The following is an 11,445-nucleotide window of genomic DNA, read 5'->3' on the forward strand; positions in this document are numbered from 1 at the left end:
AAAGCTGATTTTTTTTTAATTATTTGATATACCCCCTAAAGGACTTTGTTTAAAATGGTTAGAACTATGGGATAATTTCGACCAATTTCGTCAGGGTCATTATTTTGGCCATGAAATGGAGTCCTTAAGCTAAAATTATTCTGAAAAGTTGATATTTTGAAAGTTGATTTTTTTAATTATTTGATATACCCCCTAAGGGACTTTGCTTAAATTGGCTAGAACTATATGGTAATTTTGACCAATTTCATCAAGGTCATTTATTTCACCATGAAATGGGGTTTCCAGCTAAATTAATCCGATAAAATTAACTTTTGAGAGTTCATTTTTTTTTTAATTTTGTTATATTCCCTAACGGAATTGATTTATTTATTGAGAATTTTTGAAGTGTGAATAACAAAAACTGTTATTATTTTCACAGAGCCGGGAAGTCGGAGCTGACGTTGAAGTTCGAGCTGGAGTGAGACCTCGGAGACTGCATCAGATTCAGCAACTTTTACTTGGAGTCGGAATCTGTGAAGTCGGGTATTTTTGAAGAGCTGAAGTCGTCGTTGACGTCATATACTGCATCCAGAGTCGGAGTTGTCTTCAAGTATGGATTCAAAGTCGCTTGGAGGTACCCGACTCTGCAGCCCTGACTAGTACCAAGGAGTTATGGCAACTGCAGCCCGAGCAGACGGAAATAACTTGGGAAGGTCAGTTTTTGATATTGTGAGAAGATCGAAATATGTTATTGGGATGATCGGATTAGTTGTTAAAATAACAAAAATCAATAACAAAGATTTGTTCGAAGAATAACTTAAACTGTTATTATGTTGTTATTGCAATAACAAACCAATATCACAGAAGGAATCATGAAGTAATAACAAGATTTGTTATTTTGTGCGGAGAGGTGGAGCAGCATAATAACAAAAAATGTTATTGAACTGGTATGTCTCCATAACAAAAAAAGTTATTGTTTTGGTTTATTTGTAATTTGCAAATAAACCTGCAGTTGCCATAACTCCTTGGTACTAGTCAGGGCTGCAGAGTCGGGTACCTCCAAGCGACTTTGAATCCATACTTGAAGACAACTCCGACTCTGGATGCAGTATATGACGTCAACGACGACTTCAGCTCTTCAAAAATACCCGACTTCACAGATTCCGACTCCAAGTAAAAGTTGCTGAATCTGATGCAGTCTCCGAGGTCTCACTCCAGCTCGAACTTCAACGTCAGCTCCGACTTCCCGGCTCTGTGAAAATAATAACAGTTTTTGTTATTCACACTTCAAAAATTCTCAATAAATAAATCAATTCCGTTAGGGAATATAACAAAATTAAAAAAAAAAATGAACTCTCAAAAGTTAATTTTATCGGATTAATTTAGCTGGAAACCCCATTTCATGGTGAAATAAATGACCTTGATGAAATTGGTCAAAATTACCATATAGTTCTAGCCAATTTAAGCAAAGTCCCTTAGGGGGTATATCAAATAATTAAAAAAATCAACTTTCAAAATATCAACTTTTCAGAATAATTTTAGCTTAAGGACTCCATTTCATGGCCAAAATAATGACCCTGACGAAATTGGTCGAAATTATCCCATAGTTCTAACCATTTTAAACAAAGTCCTTTAGGGGGTATATCAAATAATTAAAAAAAAATCAGCTTTCAAAATTTCAACTTTTTAGAATAATTTTAGCTTAAGGACCCCATTTCATGGCCAAAATAATGACCCCGACGAAATTAGACAAAATTATCCTAAGATCTAAACATATTTAAGAAAAGAAAAAATAATAACAGATTGTGTTATGGACACTTGGAAACTTTTCCATTTGTGCGATTTATGGTAATTTTATTTCTAAGTCAGTATACCGAACGAATAACAAATTTAGTTATTAGGAGAGTTTTTGAAATGCATAACATTTCCTCTTATTATCGTGTTATTAAATATTTCCAATACAATATCACTTCAATACCAAATTTTGTTATTTTATCAGAAACTGTTATTATTTTTTCTTCTTGAAGTTGAACTTCAGATTAAAATAATAACACTTTTTGTTATTTTAACAGGATTTGTTATTGAAATATTATTAATTTTGTTATTACCGTCTGCCCGGGTTTATTTGCAAATTACAAATAAACCAAAACAATAACTTTTTTTGTTATGGAGACATACCAGTTCAATAACATTTTTTGTTATTATGCTGCTCCACCTCTCCGCACAAAATAACAAATCTTGTTATTACTTCATGATTCCTTCTGTGTTATTGGTTTGTTATTGCAATAACAACATAATAACAGTTTAAGTTATTCTTCGAACAAATCTTTGTTATTGATTTTTGTTATTTTAACAACTAATCCGATCATCCCAATAACATATTTCGATCTTCTCACAATATCAAAAACTGACCTTCCCAAGTTATTTCCGTCTGCTCGGGTTGTGAGTTTTGAGCTCCCGACTTAAGTCGTCACTATCGGCGAATATTGACGCCGAACGCCGAAGAGGCGCGAACGCGATTGATGACGACGGCTTGTGATAAGACTTGGTCGTGGCGTGGAAGAATCTGGCAAACAGAATTAAAGGTTTTTTTTCTGGATTGATAACAATATGGGATTAGTACTACGATTGTTGAATCGTTCACACAATATTATTTGTAACAAAAGTGTCTTCTTCAATATTTGAATTACTAAATTTTTTATTCAACTTCTACTTGGACTAAGGATTGAGTTAAATAGCCCAGACTTGATTATCCGAAGCTTCGACTATCCGGAGTTCGATTATCCGAAGGTTTGTATGAAACTACGAATATGTAATCATCAAAAAAATTGTTTGTCGTATTTTTTTATTTCATTACTTTTAACATTCTACGACTCCATTTTAGTCAAATTTAAGTTGTTGATTGCCTTTCAGCATACAAAATTGAGAAAAATAGGTACACGGAAAAAAATGCCATTTTTTAATTAACTTTTTTTACAAAAACTAAATCCCCCATTTTTTTTTATTTTCTAGATTTTTTTATATGTTTTAAGAGACAAAAATCCACAATCTTTGAGCCATAGAGAAGTATGGTCAAAAATTCTGCCGCCGAGTTTTATGCAAAAATAAATTGTGATCTAATTCTTTTACGTTTTTCGATTTTTTAAATAGTTACCATGAGTGACCATTTCCAAAAATGTTTTTTTTTTTTTTAAAGTTCAGAAAATTTACTAAACAATTGTTTAAGAGACATTGAAGATTGGACGTCTGGTTGCTGAGATAAAGCGGCTTAATACCTACAGCTTTGCCGAAGACACCAAATTGATCAGAAAATTCACTCAAAAGTTACAGCTGTATGAATATTTACGTACCATTTTTGTATGGACAGCTGCCAAAATTATATGGAGACTTGTATGGGTGAACCAATGAATGGCACAAAATTGCTTCTATGGTCATAGGGAAGGCGCCCACAAAGTTTGAACCAAATCAAAAAAATACAAATAAAATCCATTCCCGGTTTTGGTGGGGAATTGCTCATAAGTAAAATCACAGATAATCAGTTGTAGAGGTAATGTTATATTTTTTTCTGACACAAACAAATCTGTCAACATTAACATGTAATATTATCATGATTTTTTTCTAAAATGATGAAATGGCACTCTTTTCATCGAGCTTGAAAATCTGTATCTTGGGAAGGAGTATTCTGATCGGTTTGGCGTCTTGGGCAAAGTTGTAGGTCATGATTAGAAATTTTAAGAAAAAATATGTACACGGAAAAAAATCCCTGCTTAAAAAAGTTGCCTTTTACCACCAATAGTTGAGTTACCAAAATATTTTTTTTTGCAATTCCATCGTGAAACAACTTACTTTTCCTGTAATTCTTGAACGACGAAATAGCCTACTTTTCTGTACCAAAAATAACAAAATCGAATAGCAACACTTTTCAGCACTTGTTTCGAAAAGTAACACATTTCAACATTTTTTTTATTTAACCGATTTATTGACAAAATACATGAAAATTTGACATAAAATTTTACTCAGTGTGTGTTTTTAGGATTTGCAAAAAATGTTGTATGGAACTCGTTGCAAAACTTGATTATTTCAGCACTCTTCGTATTTATCCAACTCGGTGAACCTCGTTGGATAAATTTACGACTCGTGCTGAAAAAATCCTCTTTTTGCAACTTGTTGCATAAACTACTATTTTATTATCGAAATTTTTTGATTTGTTTTAGAGGACTAAATAAGTCATCTTTTGCGCTTTAGAATGGTGCAAAGTCTGGTACCAAAGATATGATTTTTTGAAAAAAAAAATATGTTTGGGAAAATAAATCTGAATTGAACAAAATGTCAAAAAACATTTTTTTGCAATTCCGTCATGAAACTACTTACTTTTCCTGTCATTCTTGAACGACGAAATAGCCTACTTTTCTGTACCAAAAATAACAGAATCGAATAGCAAAAGTTTTCAAAATAAATGCTGAAAAGTTCTACTTTTCAGCACTCAAATGGGTGCTGTAAAGTTGAACTTTTCAGCACTTGTTTCGAAAAGTAACACTTTTCAACATTTTTTTGATTTAAACGATTTATTGACAAAATACATGAAAATTTGACATAAAATTTCACTCAGTGTGTGGGTGTGACAAGATGTGACAAGGGGGGAGAGGGGTTTGCGAGATTGTGACGTCACGCTAGGTTTTTTTTATGATTGCATAATATTAATTTGCAATGTACACAATTAAATTAAATCCTCTTTTCTAAAATTATTTGCTTACTATTATTTAGAAGCACCGTCATCCCGAGCAGACGGAAATAACTTGGGAATGACATTTTTTGATACTTGAAAATACTAGGCCAATAACATTTTACGTTATTTATAACAAGATTATGATTTTTTTGTTATTGGAATGTTATTGTAATAACAGACTTATAACATTTTTAGTTTTTCTTCGAACAAATCTTTGTTATTAATTTTTGTTATTTTAACAACTAATCCGATCATCCCAATAACAGTTGGAGTTATTCTTCCATAACAAAAAATGTTATTCCAATGTTGTTTTGGCTTTCAACCAATATCAGACCAATAACAAATTTTGTTATGATAACAAAAAATCAAATTCAAATTATTCGCTCTACAGCATTGCCTTGGCGTTCTCGATTGCGAGATTCCTACTCGAAACTAGGTGTCCGAAGGATTGATTGTTGAGGCAATTGCAAACCTCTTTTTACACCTTAGCTTCCATCCACCCCGGGATTCGAACTGACGACCTTTGGATTGTTAGTCCAACTGCCTACCAGCAACTCCACCGAGACAGGACCCAGGGAGACGACTCCTGCACCTGGACTGAGCTAACGACCTAACCATTTTTTTTAGGTTAGTCCGGGGCCAACATTTACTTCCCGTCCGACGGAAGGCGTGATCAGACAAATCTCGTCTCGAAAAATGCCACCGGGACCTTCTGGGATCAAACCCAGGCCGACTGGGTGAGAGGCAACCACGCTTACCCCTACACCACGGGTCCCGGCTTGTTATGATAACATAAACCGTTATTAAACCATTATGCAGAAATGGATTTTGCAAGAATTTTCCATAACACTTTTTGTTATTTTAACAGAATTTGTTATTGAAATGGCATGAATTTTGTTATTACCGTCTGCCCGGGATCAGGGGCAGACATGCATCGGCACTACCCAGTCAAATCAATCCGAATTCTGAAACGGAATCTAATTAGAATCGTATACAAATTCCGTTTCAAACGCAGCAACCGGTTCGAACACGGAACCGGTTGTTGCGTTTGAAACGGAATTTGTATGCGATTCTAATTAGATTCCGTTTCAGAATTCGGATTGATTTGACTGGGTAAGAGCTCTTCTTAACGGCACTCAGCTTGTTCCACATGGCATTTTCGTTTAAAGTAATACTATGCTTGTTGCCAGGCAAAATCCTTTTGTTTTTGGCATGAATAATGTGTAGAAAACATTGGTTCATTCGGAAAAGTTTACATCTTGACTGTGATAGCTGCTGTGATATTTTAATTCTAAGTTTATCTATTGTAACTGGTCATTGTAATGTAATAATTGTTGTCCTTGAGGGTGGTTTTATGCCTCTGGCTTTTACCCACCCAAGTTCATGAAGACAAAAGTGTCAGATGAACATAAAGAAATAAACATAAACATAAACATACAAATTTCTGCATTTTTGTATGACCCAAACTCACCCCCCAGACCCAATGTCACCCCTGATGACGGTATCACATTATAATTTATTATATGGTCACATTTTGCCTTCCTCACTGAGGTAAGGCTATAATCCTGCTCTAAAAATGAACTTTGTATAAAAACGTCGTAAACCCACCTTCATGTATACATATCGACTCAGAATCGAAAACTGAACAAATGTCTGTGTGTATGTGTGTGTGTATGTATGTATGTGACCAACAAACTAGCTCATGTTTCTCGGCACTGGCTGAACCGATTTGACCCGAACCTGTTGCATTCGACTTGGTTTAGGGTCCCATAGATAGAGTTTGAAACAGATTGAAGTTTCGATAAGTAGTTCAAAAGTTATGTATAAAAATGTGTTTTCACATATATCCGGATCTCACTTAAACGTATGTAAACTATGTCCGGGTCCATCAACCGACCCATCGTTGGTTAGTTTATCAAAAGACCTTTCCAACGAGTCCAAAACATTGATATTCTGGCAACTCTGTCTCGAGGTATGGTCACTTAAGACCAAAATTGAGCATGTTTACAAAAGCGGGTAATTTTTGTTTACAAAACTTTTGAAAAATGGTTCAAACTGCAGTTAGTTATGTACAACTATACTGAAGGAAACTATGTACGAAAACCCAGCCAAATTATTTAATCTTGAGGCTGATTCCAGTGACTATAAAAATGCAGGGATCAAGTCTCCCTAAACGCACTTTTTAAACAATTGTTTACAATAGTATGACGATAAATTTAACGTCAAATGCGTATGGGGTTTGGAGTTGATATGTTTATCAAACAATTCATGTATAAAAAATATTTTTTTGAATAATTTTTGAGTGTTTTCTATACTTATCAAAACAAAGAAAAAAGATCTCTTGGAAGTTTTTTGCAGCACTTCTTCGAAAAATGTGTGTTACTCAATCTAAACATTTTTTATTTTTTTTCTTTGTTTTCTACAATGAGTTTTAGTCAATTTCGCACAACTTTCTAGAACAAAGCTAATTGTTTTACCCACATGCTGACGAGATACAGGCTTGGGATCAAGTCTCCCCGGGAATCAAGTCTCCCCACTCTCCCCTACATATTGGTAGAACTGTGAGACTTATGAAAAATTAATAAAATTAATAATTGCAACAAAAAAACTCAAACTATACTGTGCAAATGCGTCACATGATCGCGTGTTAGTTCTGAAAACCAGTTTTTTTTTCCTCTCTCAAATACACAACCAGATCGAGCCCCCTGAACCGAGCGCGCGCACACGTGTTGGTCGATGGTCAGTACAATTCGCGGCCCCGCTGATCTCTGATTGGTCGAGGAATTGGGCTCGTCGCCGTCGCAGATCTTTCTCGTGGCGCAGAACCGGTTTTTCGCGTCGCAGATCGGCTGATGTCGGCGCCGCGGCCTTGTGTGTGTGTGTGCTGACACTTCATCGCCGCCGACTTGGTTGTTTGTTGGCGAAAAATAAGCTGCGTATACGAAGAAGTGGCGTGGTAAAAAAAAACCGCGTGTGTCTCGCGTGTCAAGAGATCGCAGTGTGCGTGGAACCCGACAAAAGGTTCGCAATCAATTTTTGGGCAAGTCGAAAGATATGGACGGGTAGGGTGGAGTGATCGATTGGTGGAAAAGTAATTTTGATTTGATTTTTTATCAATTTTGATTTTTTCTTTGTAGTAAAATCTACAATAAAAATTCAAAAACTGTTTCAAAGTTTGACATTGTCGTGAACGTTACCTTACCAATCGTGCAGAATTCTTCCTTTTGGTTAGTTTAAATTTAACCAGCAAAAGAAAATATTCGGCAATTTGAAAGTATATAAACAACATTTTGTTCACCCATACAAACACAAGTTGTATGATGATAAGGTTTTTTTCAAGCACATAACGTAGAGAAGTTTTTTTTATCTGGAAACGGCGAATGTCTGTCAAAACAAGTTTTTGGATACGTGGGCACGTTCGTTTGCAAATTGTTCAGCTGAACATCTCGACGTTGTCTAAATTGAATCGAATGATTTTGGTCGACATTTGGGTGGAATGTCTTCTTCAATTTTAGTTTGCAGCTTTCGAAACATTCGATTATCCAAAGATTCGAATATCCGGAAATTCGATTATCCTAACAACAAACACGTTTTGTTTGATTGACCATTCTGTGCATTGTCCCGAAGTTTGGTTGAATTTGGTTCCCGGAGTCCTGAGTTATAACTACAAATGTTTACGCTAGTCGGACATGCACGTGTGTCAAACGCGTTCTGACCTGAAATCCCTTTGGCCAGTTGTCGCACTTACATCAATTTTCTGTGTGTGTCAAGATAGCACGACAAGATTGAAACCTCTTTCATATGACAAGAGACAACAATGCACGTAGTTTTTCAGATTTTTGTTGAATATCTCAGGATTGGAATTGAATTTTGAGGATCTGTGAAGTTCAAAAGGTAAGGCATGACAACGACGAAAAGTTTGGCGAGTGATATTTTAAATGAGACCCATATTTTGGTTTCAAATTAAAACTATTTTTTATTTTTCTTTGATTCGATAATCTGATTTTAACAAGGACTTCCGATAATTGAGTAAAGTTTGTATGCTATTATAATTAAGTCATTTTATCATGAATTTTGTTTCAGATAATTGCTAATTTTAATTAAAAATGTACTGTTTTTTTTTAATTTTGAAGTCCGATGACTCAATATTCTCAAGCTCTTATCATAAGAATTCTCCGTCACAGCAAACCTGTTTGGGGACGACCAATCTCGCAAATTACGTCCTCTCGGCCTACTGGATGATTTACCATATAATTACGTGGTAAACAACAACACCAACAACCTCAACGTCGCAGGTCGAACAACTTTGTTCGTCGTATGAACATGACGAATCACTTGGCTGGCGACGAAGTAGGCTTCAATTTGTTGTCGCCTCTCGTGATCGTCATGCAAAAAGGAGTAAACATATTTCTTGCGGGTGATTTCAAAAGGTCGTATGTGGACTTTAAAAAAAACGATGTTTTAATCTTAAGTTTAATTTGAAAAGGTCCTATAAACGTAGGGAATTTAAAAAAAACTCGACCTTCTTCAAAACTCACCCCAGTTATCAACTCAGAGAGGCTCGCATCGTTGTGGGTCAGCGATCTGTGCGAAGAACTTTCGAGAAGTTGATTGGGCTGGGGCTGAAGTTTATGCTCTCGCCCGAGATCGCCGAGCTAAACTGGGTTGAGCATACTGCGCAGTAGATAAATGAATTGAACTTGAAGGACGACACGGCCAGGGCATACTTTGTTGTCAACAACAGTCTATTTTTCGCGGAAATTTTTCGGGGGCTTGGCCTACTTGTAGCATAGACAAGGTAGATCTAAGTTGTTGGTAATTTATGAACAAGAAAATTAAAATTTTCATATTTAGAACTAAAACGTCAAAAAGGCCGAACTGTTTTCCTCGTAAGAACAAAATAACAACAATGCAGTACATTCAAGTTGAAAAGAAGCCTCATTGCCATTTACAACAGGGGCAGAGACAACAGCGGACGTCATACCATGTGTGGTGGCAAAAAACCGCGCCAAAGCCAGTCGCTGACGTTCGATTGGAACTTCCACACTTTTTTTCCACTTCGTATGATAAGATTGGGAGCATTTCGCCGCTTGCGTGAAATTTTGTGACGCCAAACTGAAGCTGAACAGAAAAACATTCCATGACAAATCGTTGTAAATAGTCCAAATCGTGTTGTTTACTCAGTTTGGTTTGGTGGAAAATTTGGTAAATGAATTGGTTCGAGCCCCTGGATTGCAAAAAATATGATCAGTCTGGAAATAATGTCTTCCTTTTATTTTAATTGCCATACTATTTATTTTATTTGCACAAAATATTGTGTCCAATTTTCTTTTAAAGGAGTCCTGGATTGACCTTCTTTTTCTAATGGTTCCCAAGATATCACAGTTCAAAAACAAAGGGTTTATGCAAAAATTACAAAAAAAAAGAAAAATTTGAGAGTGTTGCCAAAAGATAGGGGGTGGTCCGATTTTGATGTAAGTCAATTTTATTGCTTAATTGTTGGTTTAACTACCCCATCAATTTGTTCAGAAAAAAAAAATGATTTCAATTTTGCACTTTCTGTGTGCGGTTGTGGTGAAATGACCCATACATAGCATTACTTTGACAGTTAATTAAATAAAGATGCACATTGATAAAAAAAGACAGCTGAGCAATTCTTTACGAAATTGACTGATTTCATGAGAAATAAAATTTTGTATTTTTTGCCCATCCAAAACTTAAGAGCGAGTTTTTCACCGATGTGAAACAGGTCGTATCGAGGTGTTCCGATTTGAATGAAACTTTCAGCGTTTGTTTGTCTATGCATGAGATGAACTCATGCCAAATATGAACCCTCTACGACAAAAGGAAGTGGGGTAAAACGGGCATTGAAGTTTGAGGTCCAAAGCACATGAAAAATCTTAAAATTGCTCGCATTTCCGTAAAACTTCATCAATTCCAACTCTCTTAGATGCATTCGAAAGGTCTTTTGAAGCCCTTCAAAATGTGCTATAGACATCCAGGATTGGTTTGACTTTTTTGTATAGCTTTTGCAAATTACTGTTAAAAATGTTTTTTGTTTAAACCTTAATAATTTTTGGCAACAGCCTCCAACACCCATACTCCCATAGGTCAAAAGTTAGGGAATTTCATGGACTATAAGCCTATGGTATTAACTTTTTGGCCAATTGCAGTTTTTCTCATAGTTTTTCGATTTTTCTAGAACAAACATTTTACAACGTTAGTTTTTGCTCTGTAGGCATTTTTGGTCTCAATTTTGACATATTTGGAATCCTCAGAAAATTTTACATTAGATTGAGGTGTTGGAATTTTGAATTTGATTGGAAAAAATGCCATTTAGAATTAATTAAAATATTATTTAGAATTTTGTCGGATTAGGGGTAAAACAAGTTTTCGCCTACTTGATACAGCATTTGACGTATTGATCATAGGGTAAATAAGATCTATTTCTTTTTTCAAAAATGTTTTATTTAATTATTTTTTAAATCAAAATTACAACTCCAGTACTTCTAACTTACGTGAAATTGACCGAGGATTCCGAATATTACAAAATTGAGACCAAAAAGTGCCGTCTTCTTGGCCTACTGGGCAAAAACTAACGTTGTAAAATGTTTGTTCTAGAAAAATCGAAAAACTATGAGAAAAACTGCGATTGGCCAAAAAGTTAATACCGTAGGCTTATAGTCCATGAAATTCCCTAACTTTTGACCTATGGGAGTATGGGTGTTGGAGGCTGTTGC

Source organism: Culex pipiens, chromosome 1 (genome assembly GCF_016801865.2).
Source record: "Culex pipiens pallens isolate TS chromosome 1, TS_CPP_V2, whole genome shotgun sequence".
NCBI classification, from domain to species: Eukaryota; Metazoa; Arthropoda; class Insecta; order Diptera; family Culicidae; genus Culex; species Culex pipiens.